Genomic DNA, 14,328 nt, shown 5'->3' with positions numbered 1-14,328 from the left:
ATAGTGACTGGAGATTGGCACCATAGGCTGGCTGATTTCTTGCTTTGCCAGCACACTACGCCTTGTACAGCAACAGGCAAGAGCCCAGCAGAGCTTTGCTGTTGAAGAAGGCTCATCACGAAACTGGACAGGTTGCATCCTGACTGGGTGGCAGCAGACACTTCACGCCCAAAGGCTCCAAGGGGATTGCAAGTGTGGGTGGATGGGGTGTGGGCCCAGAACTATGGGCATGGGAACTTGTGGGTGCTGGGTAAAATTGTCAAAATCTCGGGCCCTCTTTCGTATGAGTTGGCTCTGGATGGGGGGGCAAGTTGTTTGCCACCATATTGATCACTTGCAGAAGCATTTTGCAGAACGGCCACTAAGCGAGGACCTCATGGCAGGTCTGCAAATAGAGCCAGAAACTGGCAGCCCAGCAGGGCAGTTCACACGCTCTGAGGACTCAACCAGTCAGTACAACGGGGAGGTGGTCATAGATGGACAAAGTCCGGGAGTGCAACATGGGTCTCCAGATGGAGAAAGTCAACCCAAACAAGGCAGCAACTGTGCTGACTCTGTTTCTTCTTTGGACTTTGGGTTGGGCTGACCTGGAATGGCCGTCCAAAGAGATTTGAGTCAATCCGACTCCTGTGAATTTGTGAGCCCTGGTCTACCCAGCCTGGTGGGCAAGCTGGTAGACTGGGGGTTGCCTGGGTCCCCCAGGCAGTCTGCAAGGTCGCACAGACCACCACCGTATCTACAAGACTTTATTCTTAAATAATCTTAATAATGTGTGTGTACATTCTAGGGGGGAGGGGTGTAATGTATTGGGATTTACTTGAAGGGCTTTCATGTGTCTTTTGAATGCTGCTTAAGGTTGCTCAATTGGTGTGTCTGTGTAACGGTCACTGACTTGCCAGACCAGCTGTCTACAAGAAGATCATTGGAGGATTTGGGGTGGGAATTGGTACCTTTAAACCTATTGGCCGCTGCCTAGTAGCCAACTGTATAAGTAGCTGTGCAGAATCCTCTGTTCTCAGTTCTGTTCCTGTTTGCCTCAATAAAGCAATGTTCCTGTTTGCAACCTCTCGTCTCACTTACTGCCTCCAAGAACTCACTACACAACAAGCACCATATATATTTAACAAACAAAAGTCCTGACAATATTACCCCTTTAAAACTTCTGAAGGCTTCTCTTTAGATGGGCCCAATCTCTGTTATTTTGGGAAGACGGCCTTCAGGACACCATGACTTTGCCACAGAGCCAAATGGTTATGCCGGTCTGCTGTAACATGTCAGCAAGAGAGTTTTATTTGCTTCTCTTCTGCACCTGACAAGGGGATTGCAGGGATTATAACTGTAGTTTTCTTTTCATCAAAAAAAGTAAACATTTTTAATGAATTTTGGTTTGATGCAATTCACTGCTCATCCCAAAGGTGCTTTCCAAAAAGCAACTGGACTTTCTTTGGGGTTTTTTTTTCTAGAAGAGGTTTTGCTTCTTCAGTTCTCTGCTCATATTTAGAACTGAAACAGAAACAATCTATAAAAAGCTGGCATTTCATTTATGCTATGTATTATGGATGCATTCTCCGTGTCCTTTCACGGAGGAAGCATTGTAAGGATCAAATAAATAATTCCAATAGAAATCTGTTTTCTATTTTATTATTTCAAGTACCTATGGATGGAGGGGGGAGTCACTCCCCCAAGAAAAAGCTTGTATTATTATTTTATTGGCTACAAGAATGCTTCATCAATTAGAACAAGTCACAGTTGCTCATCGGTTGCTTTAGCAAATGGATTAGATTAGATTTTTAATAACATCAGAGGAGCAATATAGCAAGCATCAAGTCTGGAACTGTATCAGCTTGTTAGAGTTCTTTAATTATAGTCAGGTAGTAATTTGTTTTGTGAGACATGGCATGCTCCTGGAACTACATTATAACTAGTTGATTAAATTCAATAGATTCTATGGAAAAGGCACACGTGGGATGAAAGAACAGTGTGCCTGTCACATTATTTCTCACTGTAACCAATGTCAGGCACAGAGCTGGCACAGCTATTATTGGCTTACACATCTGGAGGAACCAGTATTGGGAAAGTCTCATAATGTAAAGTGCAGAAGGATTTTGAGCAGTATTTGTATCTCATTCTAAAGTTTATCTTTCCCTCCAGCTTGATACTTCCTGAAAAATGAAATTTGGTCCTAGATGTGGCTGTCTGTATCTCATTCAGTGTACAGTGCAACCCTCCATAAATATGTCCAAAATCTTAACTTTGAGGTTTTTTCTTAAACTGTTACCTGGCTACAATTGATAAGCCTAGGTATATGAGTTTGAGTGGCAGTTAGTTGAAGATGGAAAGGTGGAGGTACATCATTGATCAATACACAGTTGATTGATGTCACTCTCGCCAGTAATGGCAATATCCATTAGATAAGAAAAGTTCATGGAGGGATTAGTAGTTAATGGTTAATATACAGAAGTTGGCCTTTACATCCCTACCCTGTCTGCATGTTTCCATTGATATCATGCTGTTAAATCCATTTTTTCTTGACTGACTGAATAGAAAAAGGAGAGGCCGCCATATTTGAAAAGGCCTTGCAATTTAAGTAGCAATTTGCCCTGGTTTATCTATACAGATAGTATTATCATGAGTCCTCAAATTGTGACTATTCATTTAATGACCACTTGAAGTTACTGTGGCACTGATAAAAATGGCTTATGACTGGTTCTCACACTTACAACTGTTGCAATTTCCCCACAGTCACAGTTGTGAAGATTTGGGCATTCAGCAACTGGCATGTATTTACAATAGTTGCAGAGTGATAGTATTGCCATCTGTGACCTTCCCAGGGATTTTGCAAAAAGTGAAATTAACAGGGAAAACTGGGCCATGTGATTTGCTTAATAACCACAGCAAAAAAGATTGTAAAATCGAGTGCAATGTACTTAATGATTGCTTTGTTTAGCAGCAGAAGTTCTGGTCCCAACTGTTTTTTAGGTCAGTGAGGGCGAACCTTTTAGAGACTGAGTGCCCAAATGCAACCCAAACCCCACTTATGTATCGTCGGGTGCCTGGTGGGCATGGCCCATTGGATGGGTGTGGCCAATTGAGTGGGCGTGGCCCATTGGGAGAGTGTGGCTGCAGTGGTAATGGCAGACTGGGTGGGACTAAAAAGTTCAATCAATCAATTCCAACTTTGCGAGATCTTTTTTCCCCCGCAAGAAATTGAAATTGATTGATTGAACTTTTTTTTTGCACATGATGGCGGAGGCCTAAACTGAAAAGGTTTTATAAAACCCAGGTGAAGGCTTAGGACTGGGGCGATGGTGCACGTGCCTACAGAGAGGGCTCTGCGTGCCACCTGTGGCATGCGTGCCATAGGTTCACCACCACGGTTTTAGGTTATGGACTTTAAGTTATGAACAACTGTTCAAAGTTACTATAGACCTCCCCAGAGCCACTTATCACCCATTTTGCGAACTTACAACAGTCACATGATCACATTTTAGTCATTTGACATCCTGATCACCTTTATGACCGTTTGCAGTATCCCACAGTCATGTGACACATTTTTTGCCAGTTTCCAGAGCTTGCTTCTGGTTTAAGCCTGGGCTTAATGAAATGCCATTCCATTAGGAAAAATGGATTTACTTAATGACCATGGCATTCATTTAACAACCACTGCAAAAAATGTCAAAACATCGGGTCTGGTTACATGATGCCTTGACTTATGATCCCAATGAATTATGACCATAATTCCAAGCTTAATTATAGTTGTAAATTCGGGACTATCTATACTTGTGTCTTTACTTCTGTGGCAATAATAGGATTTATTCTGAGAAAAGAAGCAGAAGAATTTCAAAGCTAATTTTTATATACAAGAGAACATTTACATTTTCCCCTTAAATCAATATCATTTTGTTGTACAAAATTCCTTGGTATTTCATCTCCAATATTCAGTGAAAGACTTTCCGTTCTCCACATTGATTGATTGTCTCAGTAAGGAGTTTGCAATTACATTAATATTAATATTTTGTAAAACACACTTGATTAGTTTGTCACATTATTAAACCATCTCCTTGATATCTCTTCTGCTGAAATCAGTTCTAATATTCCGCATAATATATAAGTGTACACGGATATTTCTTCTTGTTTGTCTACCCCGTGTCTATCATTTCTTATATGCAGTACCTTGCATATAGATCCAGTACCTTGTTCTATAAAATTGTAGTTTGCCCTAACTTGTACTTGACTGGCAGACTTTTATTGCTTAGGGAAGAATTACATTTCTTTAAAATACACTTATTGTCTCTCTTCTATAGGCATAAAAACAAGGAGGTCCACATTACTCATCTCCTGCTGTAGGTCTTGCATTGGCTTTTAGTAGGTGTCTGCATGCAATTTAATTTAAAAGCTGTAGAAGAGAACCAAGATGGGCTTAAAGAAGGAATTCAGGGACCATTATGTAAACCCAGATAGAGAGGAGTGGCTGAGGAAAAAACTCAAGATTACCTTGCCTTGATTTTCCTTATTATAAGAGGGAGAGAGAGGGGGGGGGAGAGAGAGAGAGAGAGAGAAAGGAGGAGACTCTTTCTGATTTTCAAACTTCTGTTATTAATATTTGATTATATGCCATCAAATTATTTTTGACTCCTTAGCGACTCTGTAATAATTAGAGTTCCAGCAGTTCATGCAGTGTCTGTTTTCTGACCTTGTCTACCTCAACAAGATGATAAAAGTGCTCTGTGGAATGGCACTGAGATACTATCAGGACCACTTCTTACAACTAGAATATGTGTCCAATCCTGGGACAAGTTGGTTGTAATTTTTATGGTGGTAAAAACATTGGAAGCTGACATTATGAAGGGATGTTTTTCTGTTAAGCCTCTCATGTTTTGTGACCTCCTCCTTTCCCTGGCAAGTTAGATTTATCCCAATACTTTGGACCTCTTAGGAACATCTCTCTTCTGGAGAAATTTTGACTGGGTAGCTAACACCATGGGCATTTTTTATAACTTGCCTCAGCTTGGGTGATTTGTTTTTATTATCATATTTATGTGTCTTATTTTACTATGGACATATGTCTTTGTGTACAACTGAGGGTTATATGATTGCATTAATATGAACATCCAATCCATCTATCAATCAATCTGAAGTGATGTCAACAATTCCCCTTCATATACTTTTTGGGTTGTCAGGATGTAATTTAGTGGGAAGGATCATATACTACAGTTCGTGTGGGCTGTATTTTAAACAAGAAGCCTTAATTGATTTTTTATTATAACAATTGTCTTGGTAATCCTGCAACCTAAATAACTTGCTAATTTTGTAGACTTACTAGATCGGGATGTTTGTGAGACTGGTGTTATCTCAATCATTAGTTTCTCAAGTATATTTTAGGTAGTTGTGTGTAAATGCCTTCTCACAATTATATGGCTTCTGTATGTGTGCAAATTAGCTATTTTAGACAGTCCTAACTAAGCTGCATTTTGCTGTAATTGGAGTGACAATTTAAATTAATGGCTTAGTAGCTCATGTAACTCAGGCTCAGAAAACTAATTTATTAGTACATCAGATCAATTAACTTTTTCCACAATTGTACTTATAGCTCTTAATTAGAACACATGATTTTCCCCATTTAATTGAACCAATGTATACTGAATCTTTTTTAAAATTCTCCCCCAATCCCACCCTTTCTAGGAGGAGGATAGGGTACAATTAATGAAGTAAAACTAGGTCACCACTATATAGCGATCAGCAGAAAGATTTAGCCTGAATTGTCCTACAACTTCAGTGAGGACAACCAAGCAAGGTATCCTGTAGAAAGCCAGCTTTTACATCAACATTGTTTCTTCAGCTTAGAAGATCTAGCCTCATCTACTATTTTCACAAGTTATTGAATGTTTATTTTCTAAGCACCTGCCATAAAAACGTTGCTGAATGATTCCTCAGTGATTTTCAGTCACTGCCTGATATTTATATTTGTGCTTATATCCGATTCCAATACACAATATCAGTAACAAAGAAACAAGGCAGCCTTCCCAGTGTTCCTAATATACCTGAAAAAACTCAGCCCAACCATGTGCAACCTTTGAACCACGCATTTTAATTCATCCCTTTAGTCATTTCATATTATCACCCTGTAAAGCTACAGTATAAAAATGTTAAAGATGAACAAACATTAGCAAATTATTAACTACCCCTTCTTCTAAGAAAAGCACCATGGTCTAAAATCCCATACTGAAACAAAGATCACTAGCCAATTCACAAACACTGGATTTTGTGACTGAGAACTACAACAACAACAACAACAATACCCTATAAATACGATTTCCGGATGGCAAGGCGTCGCCGGAGGCAGCCATTCTTAGGCTGTTAGCCCCGCGGCTCCGTAGAGCCGCCGAAAACAGCGCCGATCAGCTGTTTCGGCGGCTCAGAAGCCCCCTCCTCGGGAGAAGAGGAGGGGGTGAGCACCCAGGTAGGGGTAGACCTCTCCGGGGCCGCCAGAACTTAAAGTTTTGGCGGCTGAAGGATTGAGCCCCCCCGAAGCCTGGGCATGCTCCGGACTGCGAGGCACTTCTGCTCCGGGCTTTTTGGAGCAGAACAGGGCGTTTGCAACCATCCCTGCTAGCAAGAAAGAACTTTGGAGAACGAGGATGCAGGCAGAGCGATACAGGAGATTCAGGTGAAAGTGGTCTTTTGATCTTTAACTCAATGGACTTTGATGAGCTTGAAAGTGGAAGTGCGTAGCAGACAATAGTGGGTGAAAATGGTGGCTACATCTCCTAAAGTTCCTGCTCCAGTGCAGCAGTCTTCATTGCAAGCTTTATTGCCCCCTGCACCCGTATTTGCACCAGCCCTTACAGTTAAAGATTTGCAGAATGTGATGCAAGAGATTATGGAAAAGCAATTGCAACAATTTGCTGAGATAATGGATGAAAAGCTGGAGGAGAAGTTAACAGAAAAACTAGCTGAAGTTATGGATGAAAAGATTACAGAGAAACTAACAGAAATAAGAGCAGACATCTTATCTGCATTTCAAGGCATGGTTATATGTATTGAGCATTTGGATGAAAGAGTGGAAGATCTCAGTCAAAATAATACAAGATTAGAAGTAAAAATGACAGAAACCGAAAATGTGGTGGAGAAAATTGATTGTGATTTGACCTTGGTACAGTATCATCAGATGGAGTTTGCCGTGAGAATCAGAGGCTTAAAAGAAGATCCTAAAGAAAATTTGAAGAAAATAGTTTCTGAGGCTCTGGAAGGGGTGCTGGGGCGATCAGCAGATGAAATAATGGAAGATATAGATAAAATTTTCCGTGTTAATTCATGGATTGCAAGACAAAGGAAATTACCCAGAGATGTGGTGGTTTATTTTACAAAGAGAGCGATTAGAAATGAGGTTATTCAAGCCTCCTACAATACTGAATTTGCAATTGCTGAGCAAGAAGTCTTGATTTTAAAAGAGATCCCTCCAAGAATTTTAAGTAGAAGGAAGGAATTTGCTTTTTTGACACAAGAATTAAGATGACGTTATATCAAGTTCAGATGGGAGATACCAGTGGGTATGGTGGTGACCTATGAAGGTATGAGGCATCGTCTTACTACGGTGATTCAGGCACATGATTTTTATAGTAATGTTTTAAAAGCAACACTCTTTTCCAACAACCCAAGAGACGGCTGTACACATGGACATCACCAGACGGTCAACACAGAAATCAGATTGACTATATGCTCTGCAGCCAAAGATGGAGAAGCTCTATACAGTCGGTAAAAACAAGACCAGGAGCTGACTGTGGCTCAGACCATGAGCTTCTCCTTGCAAAGTTTAGGCTTAAACTGAAGAAAGTAGGGAAAAGCACTAGGCCACTCAGGTATGAATTAAATCATATCCCTGTTGAATATACAGTAGAGGTGACAAATAGATTTAAGGAATTAGATCTGGTAGACAGAGTGCCTGAAGAACTATGGACAGAGGTTCGCAACATTGTACAACAGGTAGCAACCAAAACCATCCCAAAGAAAAAGAAATGCAAGAAAGCAAAATGGCTGTCTGAGGAAGCTTTGCAAATAGCTGAGGAAAGGAGGAAAGCGAAAGGCAAGGGAGAAAAACATAGATATGCCCAATTGAATGCAGAATTCCAGAGAATAGCTAGAAGAGATAAGAATGCCTTCTTAAATGAACAGTGCAAAGAAATAGAAGAAAACAATAGAATAGGGAGGACCAGAGATCTGTTCAAGAAAATTGGAGAGATGAAGGGAACATTCCATGCAAAAATGGGCATGATAAAGGACCAAAATGGCAGGGACCTAACAGAGGCAGAAGAGATTAAGAAGAGGTGGCAAAATTACACAGAAGAACTATACAAGAATGAGCTTAACGTCCCAGATAATCACAATGAGGTGGTCACTGACCTCGAGCCAGACATCCTAGAATGTGAAGTGAAGTGGGCCTTAGAAAAGTTGAGCAACAACAAAGCTAGTGGAGGTGACAGTATTCCAGCTGACCTATTCAAAATCTTAAAAGACAGTGCAGTAAAAGTGCTACACTCAATTTGCCAGCAAATTTGGAAAACTCAACAGTGGCCACAGGATTGGAAAAGATCAGTTTACATTCCAATTCCAAAGAAAGGCAGTGCCAAAGAATGTTCAAACTATCGCACCATTGCACTCATTTCTCATGCTAGTAAAGTCATGCTTAAAATTCTACAAGCTAGACTCCAGCAGTATGTGGATCGAGAACTACCAGAAGTACAGGCAGGATTTCGAAGAGGCAGAGGAACTAGAGATCAAATTGCCAACATACGCTGGATCATGGAGAAAGCTAGGGAGTTCCAGAAAAACATCTACTTCTGCTTCATTGACTATGCTAAAGCCTTTGATTGTGTGGATCATAACAACTTGGGAGTCCTCCTAGATTCACGACTTACCTTGGAAGATCATGTAGCAGCTGTGACTAGGGGGGCTTTCGCCCAGGTTCGCCTGGTGCGCCAGTTGCGGCCCTATCTGGACCGGGATGCCCTGTGTACGGTCACTCATGCGCTCGTGACCTCTCGCCTTGACTACTGTAATGCTCTCTACATGGGGCTTCCCTTGAAGACCACTCGGAGGCTCCAACTGGTACAGAATGCGGCCGCGAGAGTTGTCTTGGGAGTTTCCCGGTACTCCCATGTTACACCTTTGCTCCGCGAGCTACATTGGTTACCAGTTGTCTTCCGGGTGAGGTTCAAGGTCTTAGTGATGGTTTTTAAGTCCCTACATGGCATGGGTCCGGAATACCTCGGGGACCACCTGCTGCCGGCGTCAACTCCCCTCCGCCCTGTGCGTTCCCACAGAGAGGGCCTCCTCAGGGTGCCTCCAGTCAGAGAATGCCGGCTGGTGGCCCCCAGGGGGAGGGCCTTCTCTGTGGGCGCCCCGGCTTTGTGGAATCAACTGCCGGTGGAGCTCCGGATGGCACCGGATCTCCGCTCCTTCCGGCGCGGGTTAAAGACCCACCTGTTTGAACAAGCTGGCCTGGCCTGATGGGGAGTTAATTTGGGTTTTAAATATTTGTATATTTTATTGTTTTATCTTGGGCATTAATTTAATTCTATTTTAACTTTTGTAGTTTTGTATTTTTATCATATGCCCTGTTCACCGCCCTGAGTCCCTTGGGAGAAGGGCGGTATAAAAATTTAATAAAACTGAAACTGAAAACTGAACAAACTGTGGCAAGTTCTTAAAGAGATGGGAGTACCAGGCCATCTTATTTGTCTCTTGAGAAACCTATATGCGGGTCAAGAAGCAACAGTGAGAACTGGACACGGAACCACTGATTGGTTCAAAATTGGGAAAGGAGTCCGGCAAGGCTGTATACTGTCGCCCTGCCTATTTAACTTATATGCAGAGCACATCATGAGAAAGGCAGGGCTAGATGAATCAAAAGTTGGAATTAAGATTGCTGGAAGAAATATCAACAACCTAAGATACGCAGATGATACCACTCTAATGGCAGAAAGTGAAGAAGAACTAAAGAGCCTCTTGTTGCGGGTGAAGAAGGAGAGTGCAAAACTTGGGTTGAAACTTAACATTAAGAAAACCAAGATCATGGCATCTGGCCCTCTCAATTCCTGGCAAATGGATGGGGAAGAAATGGAGGTAGTGACAGATTTTGTTTTCCTGGGCTCCAAGATCACTGCAGATGGGGACTGTAGCCAAGAAATTAAAAGACGCTTGCTCCTGGGAAGGAAAGCCATGGCAAATCTAGACAGCACACTAAAAAGCAGAGACATCACCCTGTCAACAAAAGTGTGTATAGTCAAGGCTATGGTCTTCCCAGTTGCAATGTATGGCAGTGAAAGTTGGACCATAAGAAAGGCTGAGCGCCAAAGAATTGAGGCCTTTGAACTATGGTGCTGGAGAAGACTCCTGCGAGTCCCTTGGACTGCAAGGCGATCAAACCGGTCAGTCCTAGAGGAGATCAATCCTGACTGCTCTTTAGAAGGCCAGATCCTGAAGCTAAAACTCAAATACTTTGGCCACCTAATGAGAAGGAAGGACTCACTGGAGAAGAGCCTAATGCTGGGAAAGATCGAGGGCAATAGAAGAAGGGGACGACAGAGAATGAGGTGGCTGGATGGAGTCACTGAAGCAGTAGGCGTGAGCTTAAATGGACTCCAGAAGATGGTAGAAGACAGGAAGGCCTGGAGGAATGTTGTCCATAGGGTCGCGATGAGTCGGACACGACTTCGCAGCTAACAACACAAAAAGCAACCCCCATACCACTTTTGGAATCTACAAAGAAGAAAGGTGAGGGAGAGTCTCAACGACACAGAGAGAATCTACAAGGTGGTGAAGGAACAATGCAGACAGATGAGAAAGTTACAGGAGTGGATCAAATTTCAGTGTCACTGGAGGAGGCCAGAAATTGGAGGAGGCGTGCTGCTTCTAGACGAATGAGATGAGCCTGAAGATTTAGTTGTAGAACTGAAGGAGATAATAATGTAATAAGGATTATAAAAGGTGGTTTTAGAAGAGTAAACGGGAATTGAAATTGTTAAAAGGGTTAAATATTTTGGGATATATTTTTCACCCTCAAATGTAGAGTTATATAAAATAATTATGTTTTGTAATATTTTATGTTGTTTTAATTTTAAGATAATTATGAAAACTTAATTGGGAAGAATTGTAGTAGTGCTTACTGAAATTTTGAAGGTCATGATTTGCTATTTGGTTGGTATGTATATCGATTGTGTGATAAGAAGGTGGATAATGTGTTTAAGGTATATATTTTAAGACATGCTCTGTTGCGAGTTTGGGAAAAAGTATAGATGAAAGTTAACTTGTAAGCTACTTTTATGGGCAATAATGAAACATGTAATAGAAAATATAAAAATGATGTGATTACATATAAGAAAATTTTAAGTTTGGAAAGTAATGTATGGTACTTGAAGCTGTATAATATCTTAAGAGAAGGAAAGATTGTATAAACTTGGTTTTAGTATGGAAAATTAAAGACCAGGTGGAAAGAAGATTAGAAAATTGTTTTTTTAATGATCGATGTAAATTTGTTCTGTCTGTAATTGTTCTTATTGGGTATTTTTATTGACACTACTATTATGGATATCAAGTGGATGTTGAATTTAACTACGGCAGTAAGACTTTTAGTAGGGCAATATTGGAAGAAGGAAGAACTGCCGATTATAGAAGAATGGACTGTAAAAGTTCCCAACTTGGATGATATGGCAAAGATTTTAGTGTACTTGAAAGACTATTTGCAACAGAGAGATACTGTGGACTTAATATGGGACTAAAAAGTATTATCCAGCATTTGAATAATTATTGATGTGATATTTATACTGTTTGGAGTTAATTTATATGAGTTAAAGTGCGATAGTTTTAATAGTTTATGATTGTTTGCATAAGGTAGATTATGATTATTTGTATTCTTATACCCTGTACTTAGCTCTGGGAAGTCGGGGAGGGGGGAGGGGGAAGGGAGGGAGGGGTTGGGGAGGGTTGGGGAGTGGGAAGGGGGTGGGGTGGGGTTGTGTTTTGTTTGTTAAAAATAAAATGTATTGTAAAACTTTTTAAATAAAAAATAAGATTTATAAATGAATACTATACATTCTTATATTTGTGAATATAACAATTATAGTATTCATTTTTAAATCTTATTTATTTGAAGCAACACAGAAAGATGTATCTTGGGATTTGAACTGTAATAAGGTCTTGGTTAATCCGGTGGATGTTATTATCATGAGAATATGAATGGAAAAACATTGTGGGTGGCATTCGTCTAGATGTTATTATGTGTCCTGGTTAGAATAGTTGCTAATTTTAAGTACATCTTCAAGAATGGATTATATGACAATTATGGGAAAACAGTAAATCTAATATCCAGCTGCACCTTCCTGCAGATATTCTTTGTATTAGTCAATTTACCAAATCTATTTGATTTCTGATAATTATGAACACTTCAAACTTTTATAGAAGCACAAATGCATTTCCAATATTAAGAATATAATTCTCAAACAGATGATCTCCAGGAAGAACTTGTAATGCTTATTGTAAGAAACAAGTTCCAGAATAACACAAACAAGGCTTAGAGCAGAGTTCCCCAACCTTTCTAGCTTTGCAGACCAGTGGAGGAGAGAGGATGGTTCCCCATGAGTAGCCGGCAAGTGTGTGCAACTCCATTTGCATGAGAGACAGGCATGTGCGCCATCCGCTCATACAAATGGAGAGTGTATAGACGCGCTCACCCACTGTGCAAGTGGGGATGTGAATGTGTGTGGGTGTGCTCGCCCACCATTTCTGCAGCCCAGTTGTAAACACCTTACGGCTCACTAGTGGGCCACAGCCCAGGCTTAAAGCATAATAATTCAAATTTTGTGTAAAGTATAAGACTTTTATGCTTTAGTTCTGATATATTCTGAAATAAATCAGAGATCTATTTCAAAGCTTTCTGAGTATCACTTGCTTTTTTATTTTTATCACATTGATATCTCAGAGTTTGCTAATTGTCATCTAAACATGGAGTATATCAATGATAGAACTGTTATCAGGAACATTAAGTAGTCCCTAATGGTACTACTTCCTCATGGAGAGAGGTAAGCAGTGGGGTACCACAAGGCTCTGTCTTAGGCCCAATACTCTTCAATATCTTCATTAATGACTTAGATGAGGGAATAGAAGGAGAACTCATCAAATTTTCAGATGATACTAAACTGCAGGAATAGCCAACACTCCAGAAGAAAAGGTCAGGATCCAAAAAGATCTTGAAAACTTGAACAATGGGCCCTATCCAACAAAATGAAATTTAATGTGGAGAAGAGCAAAATTTTACATTTAGGCTGGAAAAAACTAAGGTATAAGTACAGATTAGGCGAGACCTGGGTCAGAAACAGTAACTGTGAAAGGGACCTTGGAGTCCTAGTGGATGATCGCTTGAATATGAGCCAGTAGTGTGCAGCAGCAGCCAAAAAAGCTAATACAATCCTGGGTTGCATAAATAGAGGCATAGACTCAAGATTACATGAAGTATTAATACCACTTTATAAAACCCTAGTAAGACTGACCTGGAATACTGAAGCCAATTTTGGTTACCATACTAGAAAAAAGATGTTGAGACCTTGGAAAAAGTTCAGAGAAGAGCAAGGTGATCTAAGGCCTGGAGACTAAAACATATGAAGAATGGCTGCAGGAATTGGGTTTGGCTCTCTAAAGAAAAGAAGAAATAGGGGTGACATGATAACAGTATTTGAGGGGCTGCCACAAAGAAAAGGGGGTCAAATTATTCTCCAAGGCACCAGAGGGCAGGACAAGAAACAATGGTTGGAAAGTAATCAAAGAGAAAAGCAACCTGGAATTAAGGAGAAACTTCCTAAAAGCGAGGACAATTAACCAGTGGAACAAGTTGCCTTCAGAAATCGTGGGCACTCCATCACTGGTGGTTTTTAAGAAGAGACTAGACAGTCACTTGTCTGAAAGAGCCTTGGTGGAGCAGTGGGCTAATGCCTCCTTAAGTAACCCCAGCTGCCTGCAATTAGTGCAGGTTCGCATCCCACCAGGCTCAAGGTTGACTCAGCCTTCCATCCTTCCGAGGCAGGTAAAATGAGGACCCAGATTGTTGGGGGCAATTAAGCTGACTTTGTAATAATGCCGCTTGGGGTGTGTGTGAAAGCCCTAATAAGCAGGCATATACATAGAATGAAGGCTACTGCTAAGCTTGTAAGCCGCCCTGAGTCTTCGGAGAAGGGCGGGATATAAATGGAATTAAAAAAAAATGGTATAGCTTCTCCTGCTTGAGCAGGGGGCTGGGCTAGAAGACCTCCAAGGTCTCTTCCAGCTCTATTCTATTCT

This window comes from Vipera berus (genome assembly GCF_964194415.1).
Source record: "Vipera berus genome assembly, chromosome: 2".
Lineage (NCBI taxonomy): Eukaryota > Metazoa > Chordata > Lepidosauria > Squamata > Viperidae > Vipera > Vipera berus.
Note: the sequence above shows the minus strand (reverse complement) of the source record.